The sequence below is a fragment of the Dasypus novemcinctus genome, chromosome 7 (genome assembly GCF_030445035.2).
Source record: "Dasypus novemcinctus isolate mDasNov1 chromosome 7, mDasNov1.1.hap2, whole genome shotgun sequence".
In the NCBI taxonomy this organism is placed as follows: domain Eukaryota; kingdom Metazoa; phylum Chordata; class Mammalia; order Cingulata; family Dasypodidae; genus Dasypus; species Dasypus novemcinctus.
Genome location: NC_080679.1, coordinates 66,299,208 through 66,312,531, shown reverse-complemented (window position 1 = coordinate 66,312,531; position 13,324 = coordinate 66,299,208). Strand labels below are relative to the sequence as shown.

Here is a 13,324-nt window from a genome sequence, read left to right as displayed (position 1 = left end):
GTGTTGGTTTGTTTTTCATGAGACTAACAAGGCTGAATCCAACATAAGTACCTTTTGGATTATGTCTCTGTCTCTGTGCCAACATTGTCAGTGATGTCATGGGAACCTGAATAGTTGTAGCATGGTGGGTATCGTCTGTGGGGCCAGGATGACACCTCACATGGTGGTTTGAAGTATATCCTGCCAAAGCATAGCCAATTCCATATTTCTTTTATTAAAACACTCATTCCCAAACTGATTATCTTGTTGTATGCATTGGTCAAATTTTATCATGTAAAGCACTGCCAGGTCTTTCTATTAGGGAATGGTGTGCTTCATCAGAAAATCTATTGTCACAAAATGCCAAACTATTCCCAGGAGCTTTTTCTGGGATTTCAAATAGTAGCCTCAGCTTAGAACTTAATTTTCCCCTAGGTACTCATTCCAAGCAAATGCAAACAAGCATCAAGGCTCCAATACACCAGAAACAGCTGAGAGTTATAATCCCCATGCCAGTTCATTTCCCTTAACAGTTTTTACTGTTGAACTAGAATAACACTATTAGATGTTTGAGAGCCAAAAGCAAAGAGTATTAATGTAACCACTGTTTATATAGAAGGGATTAAAATGGTTCTTTTAAAAATCCTTAATAGATGCTGTTTGACTTAGGTGAGTCAATTTTAGAGACAAATATTAAAATTATTTTTAAAAGGCACCCAACATCAGACATTCACAAAGAAACACATTGCTTTGAATTTGTAAAAATTGCAACAAATCATCCTGGTTTATTTAGACTTTGGCATTATTCTTATGAGTAAGGGTTCATGAAAATTATACATTTACTTCAGAATAATTCTATAGTATAAATTACAATTTAGACAAGGTTTCTGTATTTCATTGCACATAAACCTGCATTTTGACCAGGGTGCTGATGGCAGCAGGTTCTAGCCATTGACTTTAGGCTATTTAACGAGCAGGCATATTGTGAAGTTTAAACAAAAGAACTTGGTGTTAGAATTTGCATAGTAGGGACTTAAAAATGTGATTCTCTCCTCTAGTATCTTTTCTCCATTCCTAATTTATATTACTTTGGGGACACTTTTCAAGCTCATATAAAGAAAGGTAAAAGACCTACCCCAACCCTCTCACTTGCAGCAAACCTGAGAGCGGTGTAAGAAAGACAGAAGCAATGCCCTATCTATGAGCTATGTCAAGGAGCTCCAGTTGCTAGTTAGGAGTATGTGTGAGTGTAATGGGGGCACTTTCCAAGCCCACCAGAGTGGTGTCCCATGGCATTAGGAAACTGCACTATCATGCTTCTATAACCTGAAGTAACTATAGTACAGCAACCTGAATTCTCCTATCTTCATAAGAGTAGTAGTGGAAAAGAAGGTGGACATTGGCCAAGATGCCTCATTGTTCTTGGGTTCTATAAAACATAGCCAGATTCAGGAGTGTTAAAAATACATAGGCATTCTACCCCAACACCCCTTATCATGAAATGAAATGACACTGGCTAATAATGTACTTAGGTCCCCAACCCCACCAAGTGAGAGGACCCCCCCACTTGCTAGTTGGGTATGCATTACTTGTATTGTCTCCATTGGCCATACCTGTTAAATCCATTTATCCATTCACTCAGTTAATTCAATAGATATTTACTGAATGCCTATATTGTGCCAGGTTCTGTATGAGACACTTCCTCTGCCCCAAGATGGCTCCCTCATTTAAGACACTTTTTATATGTCAGTGAATGAAATAGAGAAAGAAAGATCCCTACCCTAATAGTTTATAATCTAGTGGGGGAAAGAGGAGCATAAAATTGAAAATTCAATGATATTTTAGAAGAAAAGGAAAATTGGGAAAGGAAAAAGGGGGACAGAACAGAAAATTGTGGAGTATTACTAGAGGAGCGAAGGGTACAGTTTTAAATAGGGTGGTCAGAGTAGTCTTACGTGATATTTGGAACACAGACTTGAATTAAATAAGGAAGTTATCCATGCAGATGTTTAGTGCAGAGGTTCTCACCTTTGGCATGCATCAGAATCCTCTTGAGGGCTTGTTAAAATACAGGTTTCTGGGCCCTGCCCAGAGTCCCTGATTGAATAATTCTGGGAGAGGAGGCCTGAAAATTAGCTGATGCTGATACTGGCCTGTAACCAGACTTTGTGAACCACCGATCTAGGAAAACAAGCCTGTGCTTGGCAATTTTAAGAAAGAAGGAAGGCAAGGATGACTGGAAAAAGTGAACAGGAGGGAAATGCCAGGTCACATAGGGGGAATTTTGAGGAGAGGAGTGATCTGACCTGACTTGATCTGACTTAGGTGTAAAGAGGATTACTGTAGTTGCTGTGCTGAGAATAGACAGTAGGGAGGCAAGGTTTGACACTGGGAGAAGAGGCTATTACAATATCTCAGGTAAGAGATGATAGTAGCTCCATCCAAGGTATAGCAGTTATATTGTGAGAAGGAGTTGAAGGCAGATGCTATTGCTAATGGTTGTCTGATGTTTGAGAAAGAGAAGCTCCAAAATGATTTCAAGATATGTAGCCCAAACAACTAGAAAAATGTCATTTTCATTGTTTGAGACAGGGAAAATTCCAAGACAAGCAGTTCTGTAGTAGAAAGTTTAAGAGTGCAGTTGTGTCTGCTGAGTGGAAAGACCTGTTTTACTCAAGTGGAAATACTAGTTAAGCATTTATATGTACTCATCCAGAGCTGTGGAGAGACATAGAACTGGATATATCAATGTATCTTTGGCATATGGGTAGTCTTTAAAGTCAGGTAAAATGGCCAAGGTTACCACTGGAAGAGAAAAGGACCAAGTGCTGCACCGAGTGGGTTTGAAGAGGTTGAAGAGGAGACCCAGCAAAGGAGATGAGGAACAGTCAATGAGGAAGGAAGATAACCAAGAGGGTGTGATATCCTGCAAGTGAAGTTAATAAAGTTCAGCAAAAAGGGTGTAACTATTAATTATTTTTCCAGGGCTGTTGCTAGGTCAGATAAAATGAGGGTTGAGAACTGACATTGGAATTAGCAATGTGGAGGCTGTTGGTGATCTGGACAAAAGCAATTTCATAGTAGTAGTTGGGTAAAAAGGAGAATTGGAGATACGAATTTTAGGTTAGTCTTTCACAAAGTTTTACTCCAAAGGGAACCAAGGAAAGTGCAGTGGGAGTTGGTAGCTGACTAGGAAAGTGACTGTGTTGTTTTTTAAATATCAGCATGTTTTTATGCTGATAGATATGATCCAAGAGTAAAAAATTGATGGTATAGGTGAGAGGGAGACTAGGTGTAACAATCTTGTGAAGGCAAGAAGGATGGAGTCAATTGTGCATGTGAAGGAACTGGGTCTAGATAAGAGCAGGGGTAGTTCATTGGTGTATGTTTACGCAGGTCCTGCATAGATGTCGTGGTGGGGATTGTGGAAGTTCTCTATTGATTGCTTTAATAGTCTCAATGAACTAAAAAGCAATGTCATCAGTTTTAGTAGGGATGGGGAAGGTGGTGTGTAGGGTATGGGAAGATGTGTCAGTCTTCTAGGAGAGTGGAAGAACAAAGAAAAATACTGTGGTTGCCAGGTGACATTAACTGCCCATTTGCACTTATTGTCATAAAATGAGATTAGTCAGTATGGTGGTGCCTTTTTTCACATTCAGCCCTACTGGTGGGAGTAGATGAAGAGTTACAATTAACCCAGATTTAGGGTTTACTAAGAGAAAGATTGAAGCAAGAGAGTTGAGGGAGTCTGCAAAGAGTGCTTATATTGTTGCCTATGAAGTTTGATTAGGCAAGGAGGGGAGGGAGAGAAGACATCAAGAGGGTGAGAGACAGGAAGAGCTGAGCTGGAGGTCCAGTGGGGTCAATGAATTCTTAACGTTGGGTATTAAGGGAAAGAGAGCTGGAAAGATCTCATCAATAGCACAACATGTAAAGGGCATTAGGGACCTGAAGGTGAGGAAAAGATTGAATTTTGTTGTTGTTTCCTGATTATCTCATGTAAATTAAAATCTTAAAACTTGCTTATATTTGCCAAAATCATCAGTCTTTCACAGTGGAGAATTTGTAAAAAAAAAAAAAAAAAAAAAAGCAGATCTCAGCATAAAACTTGAGCTTTGGTTAAATTCTTCTATTCACACACTCTCTAGTTTCAGGCATTAGATCTTAGTGGAATACAGGAGACACTTTTAATAAATCAAATAAGTATTTTCCAATGCAACTACATTTCTGAGAAACAGTTTTTATATAAATGTAAAATAAAATCAAGGGAAAACTCATATTATGAGCTTAATCTATAAAGACAGAAAACAAGTCTTTTATAAATCCTGAAATATTCAGATGGTTACATGTGTCAGTACTAATTTTCTGAGACTTACTTGGTTAGTAAGGAACATCAGTTTTCTCAAAATTAGTCTTCTCCTCATAAATACAACATCACATGAGATTATTTTACTTAAATGGTCAATTTGTTCTTCATGAAAGAGAAAGAATTTTTTTTTGCTTTGAAAACTCTACTTTACTTTCTTATAATTGTTTCAAGCCTTACTTTTTGCTAGTGGACCCATTGAAGAATCTTTAATATAGAGTTGAGAATTCATAAACAGTATCTATGATATAAGGGAGATGGTTAATTTTTTATACCTTATAATGTTTTATCTTGTAATCGTTTTACTAGACATCACTTTTCCTTCTATGAAAATCTGTTTCCCCATCCATATAACTAAATGCAAATGAATCTTTGCTTGTTTCTTTTCAAATATACAGCTTTATTGGGTTTTAGACTTCTTAATATAAGATCTCAGAAAAAGGGAAACTTTTGAGGCTATTTTGATTTAGGTGAACTGAATCAATTTGCTGCAGTGTTTAAAAACGTTGGAGCAGCCTTGTTTGTAAGACTTTGCTTGGAAAAGTCTTGATGGAATCCCTGCATCAAAATAGCTATCTCTGTTTGAGAAAAGGGGTGCAGCCTGGGATAACAAATGAAGTAACAAGATTTCTTGTCTGCCTTTAGCATTTCTAATAAAAACTAGAAATACCTAACCTTGTTGCAGGAATGACTGTCCCATTGATATCTGATCTAGTGAGTTCAGTAAGCCTGACATGTTGCATAATCATCATGAAATTAGTCTGCTTACTTATATAGAATTTTAGTTCATTCTTTTCTTTCCCTTGATTTCCCAGTTTTCTGCAGTTTAGATTTCTGAAATTAAATAATTTTATTTTGTTTTATAAGTCTTTAGGTGACTTTTAAAACCCATCTTCTTCAGTATAATTTTAAGAAACTGAATGCATATTTGATTAGTAGTTATACTGATTTACAATTTTAAAAAACCTGCTAAACCGTGCAAGCACATAGCTTAATGAAGTGCCATTTTCTCTGACTTGTGTTTTTTAAACCAGAAATGCAGTGGATTGACCTTCATATGCTTATATTTCTGCTGAAAATCTAACTGCAAGCAAATTATATAACTATGCTGATTTTGCAGGTTTCTAGGAAGTAGATTGATTATTCTAGTACATGTTAATTCTTTGTTAGATTGCAAGGTCTTTCAAGACAGGATGTTATCTTTTACATGTCTGCATTCTTCTCAGCACTAACATAACTCCTTGCATAAGGCAGAGACTCAAACATTCAGTAAATTTAGTAAACTTGTGTGTTTTCTATGCTCTTTAAATGTTCAGAGAAAATCTGAGAATATTCCGTTGGTATAATGATGGGGCATCTCTCGTTGTCTCTTCTCAAGAAGTTGCAGGGCCAGATGGTTGACAATTCTCTGCCACCTAAACCAAGCTTACTAGATAACATGACCATAATCAAACATGACGGTATTTTAATTTCTAACTTGTGCCTCATGCCTTACCTTCTTTCTCCAATCCATTCCCCACATATTTTGAAAACACAAAACAAACTCATATTCCTGCTTAAGATCATCCTTAAGATCAGAACCTTTCTGATCCTCATTATAAGTCTAGATTAGGTAACTTTCTTCCCTTTGTATTTGTGCATACATATATCAGAGCACCCATTGGCCACACTGTATGTGTGGATTGGGTTATAGACTATGACCTAGCTACTGATGTGCAGTTTTGTTTCCACAGTGCCTTCCCTGGACACAGTAGACCCAGGAATAGCTATCTTCAATATGTTTATACTCCAACATCATTTTTATATAATACTATTTTATAAATACTATTTTATAAATGATGTCCCCACCCTTAAAATAAATTCCTTTACTATATGAATACAATAGGACAACATTGGCCTACAGCTGAGCTCTAAAGTTGGCCTTAAATACAAATTTCCATAAAAGTTGAACAAGAAGACAGACTTTGTGCAATTCCAGGCATGTGCTGATTTTCATGCTTGAGAGCATTCTATTTTATGTAATTGTCTATAAAAATATAGCATAGAATCTTCATTATTTTTAATATCACTAGCATATGCATATTCAAATTAAAAATTTTAAGGAAATCTCCTTTTTTCCATCCCAAATATTTAGTCATTTAAAGACATTTTTAATATAGCTTATGTTCTTAGGTAGAGCTGTTAAAGTTAAGTAATTGTGAATATCTGCCAAATACAGTTCTTGTAAGAGTGCATGTACATCTTATATATTGTGGGAAAAGCATAATTAATAGCTAATTAGAATAATGAGAGTAATATTCACCAGATGTAGAGAAGAGCTTGTGGAAAATTAGTTTGAATTAGATAACACTTGATTTGGTCAAGCAAGCTTGTTGAGAAGAATTGAAACAGTGGACATGTGGAGGGACAATCAGTTGTTGTCTAGCTCCTACACCTAGGGAATGATTTAATCAAGTTTGCTATTGTAATACTCGAGGCCTCAAGCTGTTCCATTTTCACAAGTTGATAACTTGGGATTTGGGCCTTGATTTGCAGCATTCCTGTATGGTCAATGTTTCATGTTGAGATGATCATTTAAGTAATTTAATAGAAGTATTGATGTATAAAAATGGAAAATAATCAGAGATCTCAAGACTATAAGCCTGAATCATGCCTGAGTCTTCATGCATAAATCTTCCAGATACCATTTAATAGAAGTCTAATACTTGCTGTGTAACTCATTTTCTGTTTAATGTTCATTGTTTGTCAGTAAACTAGTACTCTTTTCCTTTTTTCTTATTTTCCAGTTGCTTTTCACTAATTCCTTGATTGACTTCTGTAGCTACATTTCTACACCCATTTTTGTTTTATTAGAGAAGTTGTAGATTTACAGAGGAATCATGCAGAAAAAAGTTCCCATATACCCATCTCCATTATTAACATTTTGCATGAATATGGTACCTTTATTGGGTACCATTGTGTAAATTGATGGGAAAATATTCTTATAATTGTGCTACTAACTATAGGTCATAGTTTACATTAAAGTTCACTGCTTGTGTTATACAGTTCTATATTTTTTTACTTGTATTATAGTAATATATATATATATATATATACACACACACTATCTAAAATTTCCTGTTATACCACATTCAGATATATAATTCAATGGTGGTAGTTACATTCTTAGCCTTATGCTACCAATACCATGGAACCACCAATTAAACATTAACTCCCCAGTCCCTTGAGACCTGTATTCTAGTTTCTGACTCTATGCATTTACTTACTCTAATTATTTCTTATCAGTGAGATCATACAAAATTTGTCCTTTTGTGTTTGGCTTATGTTACTCAACATGATGTCTTCAAGGTTCATCCATGATGTCACATTCCTTTTAAATACTTAAATAACAGTCCATTGTAGGTACATACCACATTTTGTCTATTCATTCATCTATTGATGGACACTTGGGGTGCTTCCATCTTTTGGTAATTGTGAGTAATGCCAATCTGAGCATCAGTTTGCAAACATTTGTTTGAATCACTGCTTTAAATTCTTTGGGGTATATACCAAGAAGTGGAATTTCCAGGTCATTTAGTAATTCTGTACTTTCCAAAAAACTGACAAACTGTTTTCCACAGTGGCTGCACCATTTTATATTCCCACCAACAATGAACAACAGTTTCTATTTCTCCACACTCCACACACTCTCCAACACTTGGAATTTTCCTCTTTTTTTTTTTTTTGATTGTGGACATTCAAGTGGATGTGAAATGAAATCTAATAGAGGTTTTGATTTGCATTTCCCTAATGGTTAGTAATGTTGAGCATCTTCATGTGTTTTTTGGCCATTTGTATACCTTCTTTGAAGAAATGTCTATAAATATTTTGCCCATTTTTAAAAATGATTTTATTTATTTATTTCATCATTTGCACCCACTATCTGCTCACTGTGTCTCTTCGTTGTGTGCGTGTCTTCTTTTTAGAAGACACCAGGAACCAAACCCAGAACCTCCCATGTGGGAAGGAGGCATTTAATCACTTGAGCCACCTCTGCCCCCTATTGGTTGTGTCTTTCATTGTGTTTCCTTAGTGTGTCTCTTCGTTGCATCATATTGTTGTGTCAGCTTGCTGTCTTGCTCGCCTTCTTTAGGAGGCACTGGGAACCGAACCCAGTCCCTCCCATGTGGTAGGCAGATGCCCAACTGCTTGAGACACATTTGCTTCCCATTTTGCCCATTTTTAATTGGGTTGTTTGTCTTTGTTGTTGCATTGTTGAGTTCTAGGAATTCTTTATTAATTCTGCATAATCAACATTTATCAGGTTTGCAGTTTCTAAATATTATCTCCCACTCTGTAGGTTGACTTTTACTTCCATGATGAAGTCCTTTGCACAGTTTTTTATTTTGATGAGGTCTCAGTTAACTATTTTTTTCTTTTTTTGCTCATGGTTTGGTTGTAAAGTCTGAGAAACCATTGCCTAACACAAGGTCTTGTAGATGCTTCCCTACATTTCTTCTAGGAGTTTTATGATCCTGGTTTTATATTTAGATATTTGATTCGTTTAGAGTTAATTTTGTATATAGTATGAGATGGGGGCAAACTTCATGCTTTTGCATGTGAATATCCAGTTTTCCAGTAACAATTTGTTAAAGATATTGTTCTTTCCCAATTCAGTGGACTTGGCACTCTTTTCAAAAATCAATTAGCCATAGATGTGAGGGTCTATTTCTGAACTCTAAATTTGATTCCATTGATTTAAGTCTGTCCTTGTGCCACTACCACTGCTGTACTGACCATTGTAGCTTTGTCATAAGTCTCAAATTAAGGAAGTATGAGTTTTCTAACTTAGTTTCTTTTTTTAAAGATGTTTAGCTATTCAGAGCCCCTTATATTTCCAAATAAATTTGATGATTGGCTTTTTTCATTTCTGCAAAGAAGGCGTTTGAATTTTGATTGCAATTGTGTTGAATCTGTAAATCATATTGGTAGAATTGATATCTTCACAATATTGAGTTTTCCAGTCCATGAATATGGACTGTCCTTCCATTTATTTAGGCTGCCTTTGATTTCTTTTAGCAATGTTTTATAGTTTGCCATATACAAATCCTTTACATCCTTAATTAAATTTATTCCTAGATATTAGATTCTTTTAGATGCTATTGTAAATGGATTTTTTCCCTTGATCTCCTTTTCACATTGTTCATTATTTAGTGTATAGGAACTACCAATTTTTGCAGGTTAATGTTATACCCTGCCACTTTGCTGAATTCATTTAATAATTCCAGTAGTTTTGCTGTGGATTTTTCAGGATTTTCTATATATAGCATCTGTTATATGCATATAGGGAACTGTTTAGTTCTTACTTTAATATTTGGATGCCTTTTATTTCTTTTTCTTGCCTAATTCCTCTGGCTAGAACCTCTAGTACAGTGTTCAATAATAGTGGTGTCAGTGGTCATTCTTGTATTCTTCCTGATCTTAGAGGGAAAGCTATCAGTCTTTCACCACTGAATGAGATGTTCCCTGTGGAATTCCATATATGCTCTTTATAGTGTTTAGAGAGTTTCCTTCTCTTCCTAGTTTTTTTTTTTTTTAATCAAGGTGGGGTGCTGGATTTTGTCAAATACCTTTTCTGCATCAATTGAGATGATCACATGTTTTATGGAGTATCACATTAATTTATTTTCTTATATTGAAACATACCTGCATACTTTGATAAATCCCACTTGATCATATAGTATAATTCTTTTAATGAGATCTTGGATTCTGTTAGCTAGTATTTTCTTGAGGTTTTGCATCATATTTATAAGGGATATTAGTGTGTAATTTTCTTTTCTTGTCATATCTTTATTTGGTATGATGGTGAGGCTGACCTCATAGAACAAGTATTTCCTCCTTACCAATTTTTTGGAAGTGTTTGAGCAGGATTGGGGTTAATTCTTCTTGGAACGTTTGGTAAAATTCACCTGTGAAGCCATCTGGTCCTGGACTTTTTGTTGTTGGGAGGTTTTTGATTACTGATTCAATCTCTTTACTAGTTATTGATCTGTTGAGGTCTTTTATTTCTTCTTTTTTTTTTTTCTTCCATTCCCCCTCCCCTGCCCTTTGCTGTTTTAGCTATGTGTCCATTCACTGTGTGATCTTCCGTATCTACCTCTCTTTTTGTCTTCACATCTTTCGCCTCTAGGATTCACTGGGATTTGATCCTGGGGACCTCTCATATGGAGAGAGGCTCCCTGTCAATTGCACCACCTCAGTTCCTGGTCTCTGTTGCACGTCACCTTGACTGTCCCCTTTGTCCCTCTTTTTTGTTGCGTCATCATCTTGCTGCATGACTCATTTGTGCAGGCACTTGGCTTACCATGCAGGCACTGGGTCACCACACGGACATTCACACAGGCACTCGGATTGCCGCATGGGCACTTGGCTTGCCATGTGGCAGTCGCACATGCACTCGGCTAGCCATGCAGGCACTTGTGTGAGCGCTCAGCTCGCCATGTGGGCACTCAGCTTGCCATGCAGGGACCCACCTGGGCCTTTGGCTTGCTGCACGGGCACTAGACTCACCACATGGGCACTTGGCTCGCCATGTGGGCATTGGCTTACCACACAGGCAGGCTTTCTCTTCTTTTTTACCAGCAGACCCCAGGGATCAAACACGGGTCCTTCCATATGGTAGGCGGAGGCCTTATCACTTGAGCCACATCGGCTCCTTTATTTCTTCTTAAGTCAATGTATAATAGATAGTTTGTCTTTCTAGAAATTCATCCATTACATCTAGTTTATCTAACTCGTTGGTGTACAGTTGTTCATAGTAACTTTTTATAATCTTTTTTATTTCTGTGGGATGGTAGTAATGCCCCCTTTTTTACTTCTGATTTTAATTATTTGCATTCTCTTTTTTTTCTTTATCAGTCTAGCTAAGGGTTTGTCAATTTTATTGATCTTTTCAAAGAATTAACTTTTGGTTTTGTTGATTCTATTTTTTAATTCTCTTTTTAACTTAGCTCTAGTATTTGTTATTTCCTTCTCACTTTTGGTTTAGTTTGCTCTTTTACTAGATCCTCCAGGTGTAGGGTTAGATCTCTGATTTAAGATCTATCTTTTTTAATGAATGTATAATTTTCCATTTATTTCAGTAATAATCTAAGGGTCTCGAAGGCTGATATCAGCTTTGAGCTTGCATTTATGCTTGGCCTCATTCATTTCTAGGAGGAAAAGAATTAATATGCACCAAATTTTCTGCAGATTGAGATATGGTCTTAATACTTTGTAAGCATCTTTCTAGCTCTGACATCTCATTTGTCAATGTTCATGAATTTTGGAAAAGTTGATTTAGCTTGAAAGTTAAAGGTCATTATTTTCTTGTTTTTCTAGTCAAATACAATGATCATTATCTTGTGTGGAGTAGTGGTAGATGTTGGCTGTTAGCAACTCATCTTTAGAAGAAAGATGTGATTCTTTTTTGTTTCAATAAATTAATTCATTCTATCTCTTCTTAATATAAGCATTTAGAGTAAAATTCCTTCTCTGTACTGCTCTTACTGCATCCCATAAATTTTGAAATGCTGTGTTTTCATTTTCATTTGCCTATGAGAATTCCTAATTTTCCTTGTGATTTCTTCTTTGCCTTATTAGTTGTTTAAGTGTACATTGCTTAATGTCCACATATTGTGAATTTTCCACTTCTCCCTCTGTTATTCATTATTTCATTCCATTGAGGTTGGAAAAAATACTTTGTATTATTTCAATATTTTGCATTTATTGAGACTTGTTTTGTGGCCTGATAATATTGCCTGTCTTGGAGAATGATCCAGGTACATTACAGAAGAATATGTAATTTACTTCTGTTGGTTCAAGTGTTCTATATATGTCTGTTATGTCTAGTTGGCTTATGATGTCACTCGAGTCTTCTATTTCTTTACTGATCTTCTGTCTAGATGTTCTACCTATTAGTGAAAGTGGTGAATTGAAGTTTCCTACTATTAATGTAGAATCGTCTATTTCTCCCTTCATATATTTTGGAGTTTTCCTTTTATATGCATATATATTCATGTTTTTAATTCACCCTTTTATCAAATATATGGTGTCTTTTATGTCCCTCATAACAGTTTTTTACTTAAAGTCTAGTTTATCTTAGTATAGCTGACCCAAACTCTATTTTGGTTACTATTTGCATGGTATATTTTCCCCTATCCTTTCTCTTTCTGCCTACTTATCTTTGAATTTAAGATATATCTCTAGTAAGCACTATATATTGGGTCATACTTTTTTTTGTCCATTCTGCCAATCTCTGCCTTTTGACTGAAGAGTTTAATCTGTTTACATGTAAAGTCACTACTGATGATGCAAATTTTCTGCTCCATTTGGCTATGTGTTCTGTGTAAATCTCACACAGTTCTTGGCTGTAATTCTTCCATTAATACCTCCTTTTATGTTTCTGTGATATTTTATATTATACCACTTTTTTCATATATTTTCCTTATGATTACCATAGGGCTAAAATTTAATATCCTAAACCTATAACAATCATGTTTGACTTGATACTAACTTGACTTCAATAGCATATACATACATTGTTCCTATACCCATCCCTCCCACCTTTTTATTGAATTTGTTACAAATTATATTCTTTATACGTTTTATTGCCCAAACCATAGATTTATCATTACTTTTCATGCATTTGCATTTTGAAACTGTAAGAATTAAAAAGTGGAATTGTATACCAAAATATACAATGCTTTACTACTGGCATTTATAATTATCCATATAGTTAGCTTTACCAGAATTATTTATTTTTGTCACTTCGATCCACAGTCTAGGGCCTTTTCTTCAGTCTCAACAACTCTCTTTAGTGTTGACTGAATGGTAAGTCTGGTGGTGACAAACCAGCCCTATCACCCGCTTTTGTTTATCTGGGCATGTTTTAATCTTGCCCTTATTTTTGGAAAAAATTCTTGCCAATATGAAATACTTGGTTGGTAATTATTTTCTTTC

At 35.6% G+C, this 13,324-nt stretch overlaps 1 protein-coding gene across 1 annotated transcript in view; it reads left to right on the top strand.

Moving 5' to 3' along the window:
• The window catches only part of ITGA4 (integrin subunit alpha 4), an 89,451-nt gene that overhangs the window by 41,012 nt on the left and 35,115 nt on the right, over window positions 1–13,324 (top strand). The window lies entirely within an intron of this gene.